Below are 9,154 nucleotides of genomic sequence, written 5' to 3'. Positions count from 1 at the left end.
GTTGAATCTCCTTGAATTTGCAGAAGACTCCCACTCGATGCTATAATTTCCGTTAACTTATGCTTGGCTAATGAGGATAATTTTCTCCCTCACCATTAAATATTAGGTGTCTCTTTTCAAAATATGAGGCTTAGCACGATTGCGAACATCATTGCCGACATCCGAATTTGCAAGAAAAATACATTTGTATACCTCCTTTACAGAAACAACATAGTCCACCATCCTATTTGAACCAGACATCCAAGACTTTCGAATACCATAGTTGGTGCAAAACTAGTTGTGATTATGTTAAAATCCTTAGTTACGTTCCTTTTAGTTAAATGTCATTGTGCCTTAAACTCTTCTCTGGTAGGAGGCCCTCCACCACCGCTAACATCCCCATCTCCTCCCCCACCTCCGTCACCCCTTCCACCCCGGCTTACATCACCCGCTCCACCGCCGCCACCGCCACCCACTCCATCATCACCACCCACATCAACCTAGTCAATCAAGCCCATCCAATCATTACCCACATCACCATCGTTACCTTAGTCAATGAAGTTCATGTATTTGTTACTCAGTCACCCACGTAACCACCAAAAGCAACCATATTATTAATCTTCCAGAACTCGTCATCTTCACCCCAGTCACCACCGAAAGCAAGATATATTATAATATCAATGCCATTCTAGAAATCGTCAGCTTCGTTTGGATTCATTCTAGTTACTAGTAAACGCAAAGACAAATCATTAATAAGTCAAAAATTCACAGTATCGTTGAATAAAACATCAAAGCACGATTATTAAAAAGCTACAAATGAAACATCAAAGGTATAAATATAACTAAAAAAGAAAAACTTACATTCTAGAAAAAGCTACAAATAACATCAAAGGTCTAAAATCGTATCCACGGTATCGTTAAATCATAACGTCTAAAATTTAATTTCATGTCGGTTTTCACCCCACTTTATCTACGTCTCCTCTAATAACACTACACGTTGGCTTTATATCAACTATTTGTAGAAGCCAAACTTTATTAATTATTATTAAAAACATGTAAAGAAATCGTAATTCAAATTTTTATTATTGGTCACTTTGAGGATCATTAGAAAACATGCACAAATATAACTATTTATATATATTTATATTGTAAACAATAAAGAAGGTACCTTTGATGATTGATAGATGCAAATAAAAACGCCGAGTTGAAAATAAGAAAAATAAATGATGGCGGTAAAAGTTAAGGTTGTTATAATTCAGTAGGCTTATAACTACCTTTAGTGGTTTGATTCTTGATGTTATAATTCAGTAGGCTTATAACTACCTTTAGTGGTTTGATTCTTGATGTTATAATTCAGTAGGCTTATAACTACCTTTAGTGATTTGATTCTTGATTTAGAATACTAATAATGAAGTGTAAGAACAAAGATGATAATGGAGAGAAAGAAAGAAACACTTTGTAAGTGTGAGAAATGGTGCAAGTTTAATGCTTGCATTCATGAGTATTTATAGCCTAAAATCTCAATATAAAAATACATACTTTGTGTACCAAAATTGACTATATGTATACACCAAAATTGACTATCCATATCTATATTATTATTATTATTATAACACTCCCCCTTGGATAGCAATTTTATTTTGTTGAAGATCAACTATAAATTACTGCCTCGTTAAAAACCTTGCTAAAGAAAACCCAGTGGGAAAAAACTTTAGCTAAGGGAAAAAGAGTGCAGCATGGAGTTGACTCCCCCTCAAGTAGACATCGCTTCAGCTGTTACATCTTTTGAACATGTCTCATGCCAATGTTATGAACGTGTGTTCTGAAAATAGCAGTTGGAAGTGCTTTCGTGAAAAGATCAGCAGAGTTTTTGCTAGATTGCACATATCTCATTTCAATCTGGTTGTCCTTAATGAGATTTTGAGTGTATGAGAAGAATCTAGGTGGTATGTGTTTTGTTCGGTCACTTTTGATATACCCTTCTTTCATCTGTGCTATGCAAGCTGCATTATCTTCATAGATAGTTGTTGGACTTTTATCGCGTTCTAGTCCACAAGAATCAGTAATGAGTTGTGTCATTGATCTCAACCAAAAACATTCTCGAGTAGCTTCATGTAATGCAATCACTTCGGCATGATTTGACGATGTAGCAACAAGTGTTTGTTTTTGAGAACGCCATGATATTGCAGTACCTCCATTTAGGAATACATATCCAGTTTGAGATTTAGCTTTATGTGGATCAGATAAATAACCTGCATCTGCATAACCAACCAAATCTTGTTTTGATTCGTTAGAATAAAATAATCCTAAATCAGTAGTTCCTCGAAGGTATCGAAATATGTGTTTGATCCCATTCCAGTGTCTTTTGGTAGGAGCAGAGCTGAACCTTGCCAACAAATTAACTGCAAAAGAAATGTCAGGTCTTGTACAATTTGTAAGATACATAAGAGCTCCAATTGCACTAAGATATGGTACTTCTGGTCCAAGAATGTCTTCTTGATCTTCACATGGACGAAATGGATCAGCTTCAACATTGAGTGATCTAACAACCATAGGAGTACTTAATGGTTTTGCCTTGTCCATATTGAAACGTTTCAAAATCTTTTCAGTATATGTTGTTTGATGTACAAGTAAACCATTAGGCATATGCTCAATTTGTAAACCAAGGCAATACTTGGTTTTTCCGAGATCTTTCATTTCAAATTCTTTCTTTAGAAGTTGAATGGCTTCATGGATCTCTTTATTTGTACCTATGATGTTAAGATCATCAACATAAACAGCTATGATCACATATCCGGATGTTGTTTTCTTAATGAAAACACAAGGGCAAGTAAGATTATTTGTATACCCTTTGCTTATCAAGTAATCACTTAATCGGTTATACCACATACGTCCCGATTGTTTTAACCCATATAAAGATCTTTGTAATTTAATCGAATACATTTCTTTGGGTTTTGCATTTGATGCTTCTGGTACCTTAAATCCTTCAGGTATCTTCATATATATATCACTATCAAGTGATCCATATAGATAAGCAGTCACAACATCCATGAGATGCATTTCTAAATTTTTAGAAACTGCCAGACTGATTAAGTACCTAAAAGTAATTGCATCCATAACAGGAGAATAAGTTTCTTCATAATCAATTCCCGGTCTTTGAGAAAAACCTTGAGCTACAAGTCTAGCTTTATACCTTGTAACTTCATTTTTCTCATTTCTTTTTCGGACAAAAATCCATCTGTATCCTACAGGTTTCACATCTTTAGGAGTGAGAATGATGGATCCGAAAACTTTTCTTTTATTGAGTGATTCTAATTCAGCTCGTATTGCTTCTTTCCATTGAGCCCAATCATGTCTATTTTGACATTCAACCATAGATGTTGGTTCTGGATCATCATCATTATTCATGATGTCATATGCAACATTAAATGAAAATTTCTCATCAAGATTTTTCATTTCATTTCGGTTCCATAATATTTTTGAATATGCAATTGATTGCAATTTCTGTATTGACATCATCAATCTCCTCTGCAGTAGGAGTACTGATTTGTGGTTCTTCTTGAACACTTTCTTTTACTTCATTATCAGCTGATTTTCTTTTTCGAGGATTTTTATCCTTTGAACCGATTGGTCTTCCACGTTTCTGACGTGGCAAAGATTCATGAGTGACGTTATTGCCAGCTTTTGGAATTTCAATTCGAGCTGGAGTATTTACTGCTGGTATATATGATTTTGTCACCGTTTTTGTATCTGTAAATGCATCAGGCAATTGATTTGCAAGTTCTTGTATATGCATTATCTTTTGAACTTCTGTCTCGCATTCTTTTGTGCGAGGATCAAGATACTTTAATTGAGGTTCACACCATGAAACATCATTTTCTTTATTTTTCATTTCTCCCCCTAATCTAGGGAACAATGTTTCATTAAAATGACAATCAGCAAAACGTGCTGTAAAAACGTCACCTGTCATAGGTTCAATATACCTTAATATTGAAGATGTTTCATATCCAACATATATTCCCAACCTCCTTTGAGGACCCATTTTTGTACGTTGTGGTGTCGCAATTGGAACATACACTGCACAACCAAATGTTCTAAGATGGGAAATATTTGGCTCTTGACCAAAAGCAAGTTGTAGGGGGGAATATTTATGACTTGCACTTGGTCTGATGCGAATCAATGCAGCAGCATGTAAAATTGCATGACCCCATATAGATACAGGGAGTTTTGTTCTCATTATCAATGGTCTAGCGATTAACTGTAAACGTTTAATCAATGACTCGGCTAAACCATTTTGTGTATGCACATGAGCAACAGAATGTTCAACAACAATTCCTATAGACATGCAATAGTCATTAAATGCTTGAGATGTAAATTCACCAGCATTATCAAGTCTCACCCTTTTAATGGTGTAATCAGGAAAATGAGCTCTCAATTTAATAATTTAGGCAAGAAATTTTGCAAATGCCACATTACGGCTTGATAACAGACAAACATGAGACCATCTGCTAGATGCGTCTATTAGAACCATGAAATATCTAAATGGTCCACATGGTGGATGAATTGGTCCACATATATCACCTTGAATTCTTTCAAGAAACATTGGTGATTCTTTCTCAACCTTAAGTGGTGAGGGTCTAGTTATCAATTTTCCAAGAGAGCAAGATGTACATAGAACCATTGTATCATGATGGATTTTTCTATCCTTTAGTGGATGTCCATGAGTACATTCAATAATCCTTTTCATCATTGTTGATCCTGGATGGCCTAATCTGTTATGCCATAAACTGAATACACCAGGATCAATATATTTTTCGTTAACTACCATATGTATTTCTGGTACATTTATATGTGTATAATGTAATCCAGAACTAAGTCTTGGCAGTTTTTCAACCACATGACTCTTGTCAGTGATACTTAAATATTTCTCATTTTCTGTTGTCACTGACTGATAATCATACCCGTTAAGGTATATGTCGGAGAAACTCAATAAATTTCTGCTTGACTTGGGAGAAAATAAGGCATCATTTATTAAAAAATTTTGTACCATTTGGTAGTATGAAATTTGCCTTTCCTATCCCTTTTATCAAGTTAGCAGGTCCTGATATTGTATGTATAGTTCCTTCCGTTGGTTTTAGATCAATAAAATATTTCTCGGATTTAAGTATAGTGTGTGTAGTTCCACTGTCTGCTATACAGAGATCTCCACCACTTGATTGATGTTGTATTCCAGCAAAATTCATATTGAACTTCATATATAAGAAATAAATAGTGAGTACATTAATATTACACAATATTTTAAACGCAAATAGATAGTACTGAAACATTTAGCAAACATAATGACAAAGACAGACGATATTAAATCGTTTATTTTTCAAAAGACACACAACTTAAACATTCAAGAAATCTTCATATAAATCAGATGGTTTCTCAGTGACTGTTGGATCAATATTATCCACAAAATTTACTTCCTTTTCTTTACCTTTCAGCGAATCCTGATACATCTTAACAAGATGTTTAGATGTTCGGCAAGTATTAGTCCAGTGGCCCATTCTACCACATCTGTAGCAAGATTCTTCAGAATTTTTAGAAGAATTTTCTTCAACATCTTGTTTAATGGGCTTGTTTTGTGGTTGATATTTATATTTTCGTAGATTACTATTTCTTTGACCACCACGGCCACGACCACGACCACGTCCACGCCCATTACCATTACCATTACCATAAGGATGGTTTCTACCATAGTTATGGCTTTTGGCATGATGATGGTGATGGTTATTATAACCACGACCTTGCCCGCGTCCTTGTCCCTGTTTATAATTATTTGCAGTATTTGCTTCAGGGATTGCAAGTGTACCAGTAGGACGGGATTGCTGATTTTTCATTAATAGCTCATCATTTTGCTCTGCAACTAAGAGATATGAATTAAGTTCAGGATATGTTTTGAACTTTAGCATTCTCAAATTTCTTTGCACTGTGATGTTTGCAGCATTCATTGTGGAGAAAGTTTTCTCCATCATGTCTGCATCACTAATTTCATGTCCACAGAATTTAAGTTGTGAACATGTATTATACAGAGCTGAGCTGTATTCATTTACTTTCTTAAAGTCTTGGAACCTTAATGTTCTCCATTGTTCCATTGCAGCTGGAAGTAAAATTTCTCTTTGATTATTGAATCTGCTTTTGAGACCTTCCCATAAAACATGGGGATCTTCTACAGTCACATAATTATTTTGTAAGCATTCATCAATATGTTGATGAATAAAGCAACATGCCGTAGCTTGTTCTTTTTCAGAACAAGTGTTGTTTTCATTTATGGTTTCAAGAATGCCCATTGATTTAAGATGCATTTTTACTTTTATAACCCATGGCATGTAGTTGTTTCCAGTTGATTCTAAAGGAGTAAATTTAAGCTTTTCCAGATTCGACATTTTCTATTATCAAAAATTAAAACAAACATCATGATAAATTAGAGTCAATTTATATTCATAAGTATATAAACATTAAACATAAATTTAATATAACATAAATGATAAGTAGGTGACAGTGTCGACCATGTGTAAGCAATCATAAATAAATGTTATATAACAAAAATATAAATATTAGTAAACATAAATGAAAATTTGGCGACAGTGTCGACCATATATTTTTTCAGGTGGTATAACCGACCTATATCATTCTGGTGGTATAACCGACCATATATCATTTTGGTGGTATAACCGACCATATATCATTTTGGTGGTATAACCGACCATATATCATTTTGGTGGCAGAGCCAACCATATTTAGTATTAAGATTATCGTGCTGATAACGTGTTATAATTCAGTAGGCTTATAACTACCTTTAGTGGTTTGATTCTTGATGTTATAATTCAGTAGGCTTATAACTACCTTTAGTGGTTTGATTCTTGATGTTATAATTCAGTAGGCTTATAACTACCTTTAGTGATTTGATTCTTGATTTAGAATACTAATAATGAAGTGTAAGAACAAAGATGATAATGGAGAGAAAGAAAGAAACACTTTGTAAGTGTGAGAAATGGTGCAAGTTTAATGCTTGCATTCATGAGTATTTATAGCCTAAAATCTCAATATAAAAATACATACTTTGTGTACCAAAATTGACTATATGTATACACCAAAATTGACTATCCATATCTATATTATTATTATTATTATAACAAAGGTAGCAAATGTCCAAGAAGTGAAGTAGAATGAAAACAAATGATGAAAACTAAGGTTTTGTGTAATATTGTTAGGTTTGGCTTGGCTTGGCTCATGCCTATAAAAATCTCTCAATCACCAATCGAATCTTGCGTTCAAACAAATATTTTTTTAATTCGTTAGTATTTTTTCCATATAATCATCAACTACCTTTCTTAAAAATAAAAAAATAAAAAAAATAAAAAAAAAAAACTTTAATAGTTAGATTATAACCTGTAATTTCGCAGAATTGAAATATATAATTTAATAATATATTAGATTTAGATTATTATTAGATATAGTAATATAATAACCAACTCATATTATAAAAATGCATTTGTTGGTGATGACAATGCCATCTAACATCACTTTAGATTGTAACTTATTTGAGAGCCATAGTTATTAAGTTATGTTTTTGAAGAGTGTAGCGCGTCCAATTGATTGTGTAAGCTAAAATGATAGTATAAAAAATGTTTGAATTTGATTATTTTATGCATTTTTTTTCTTATTGGGGATGAGTTATGATAAAAAAGATGATAATCATTTTAAGTAACAGAATTTTATAAATAAAATTACACTATCGATCCTTAATGTTCGTTTAAAATTTATGAATGATGGATGAATATAAAGTTTTTTTTATGTAGATCACCCTAATATTTGAAATTGTTGTGCAATTAGTACCTGACTCTAACGAATGTTAGTTAAGTTCCGGCAAGTTATCCCACATGCCAAGCACTAGTATTTTTGTCGTATCATCATCATTCATCACTTCTATCTTCATCTATATTATCTTCATCTTCATCTTCGATCCCAAACAAAATCATAAACTTAGAAATTTCATCTTCAATAATACCTACAATTTAAACAAACGGATGGTTATAATATACTAACATGTATTTTATTGCAGTATTGGTGTCCACAAAAAATATCCTTTTTATCAGTTTTTAACCTTTTTACTGGATGAATTATGGCAATCTGTTTCATCTTCTCGATCTTTATTTTATACTGACAACTATAAATTTATCCATCCAAACTCTGTCATTGAAACTATAACAATAACAATAACAATAAAAATAAGACCCTAGAAATATGTACTATTATATGGTATGTTTTAAAAGGATGTAAATATATAAATAAAATTATCATGCATAAATCTGGCCACTGCCAGCAGTCACCAACGCCGGCAACCGCCGGTAACTGCCGACAACCACCGGATCTGAACTTAAGGCGGCGATTTTGAAAATAAAAACACGCAAACAGATCTGAGAGAGATACGGGGGAGCTCTGTTTTTATAAAGAAAGGGGTGTGCCGTAGTTTAGCCGGAGAAGTAGAAGGGTGGACGGTGGTTTGAGTGGAGAAGAAGAGAGGAGCGGTGGATTGGTGGTTGTAGAAGAAGACAAGCTACGGTGGAGTAGTGATGATAGCCGACGAGGGTGATTGTTTGGTGGTTGATGGAAAAGTAAACAACCGATGGTGGAGAAGTGGTGATGGCCGTCGAGCGGCGGTTAGGGATGTCCGGCGGCCGCAGAAAGTGGAAGAGGAGTGGCAGTGGCAGTGGCGGCAACAGATCTTAGAAGAGGAAGGGTGATATTTTTAGGTTTAGGTTAAAGAGTGAAATGAGAGGAGAAGAGTAGGGAGGGAGTGAAATAATTTTTAACTTTGTATTCTCAAGTTTTATTTTTAGCACAAAGCAGTGAAAAAGAAAACAGATAACAGTACTTTACTATCCTTCTGATTCGTTCAAACTTCAAATAGAGTATTCTTAGCAAAATGTTAATGTATTATCATTTTTTAGTTCGCTACTTTCATCTCCTTTTCGCTTGAAATAAAAATTCGAGAATCACTACTATTTTCTAATCCATCTATTTCCTTTTCTTTCTAATCAAAAAAAAATCTTGAGAATGCAGCATTTTATTTTGTATTGAGAGTGATAGAGACAGAGGTGTTAAAGAAAGGTTTTAATATTGTAGT

General features: G+C 33.7%; 1 long non-coding RNA gene across 1 annotated transcript; it reads right to left on the bottom strand.

Annotated features, from left to right (window-relative positions):
- Positions 1-460: 460 nt before the first annotated feature.
- On the bottom strand, positions 461-8,849 carry LOC139899009 (uncharacterized). The gene is made up of 3 exons (XR_011777259.1): positions 8,132-8,849; positions 7,864-8,035; positions 461-705 (listed from the first exon to the last, which is right to left on the bottom strand). It is a non-coding gene; the product is annotated as an uncharacterized lncRNA (long non-coding RNA).
- Positions 8,850-9,154: the final 305 nt, after the last annotated feature.

Source organism: Rutidosis leptorrhynchoides, chromosome 3 (genome assembly GCF_046630445.1).
Source record: "Rutidosis leptorrhynchoides isolate AG116_Rl617_1_P2 chromosome 3, CSIRO_AGI_Rlap_v1, whole genome shotgun sequence".
NCBI classification, from domain to species: domain Eukaryota; kingdom Viridiplantae; phylum Streptophyta; class Magnoliopsida; order Asterales; family Asteraceae; genus Rutidosis; species Rutidosis leptorrhynchoides.
Note: the sequence above shows the minus strand (reverse complement) of the source record. Positions and strands in the feature narration are given on the sequence as shown.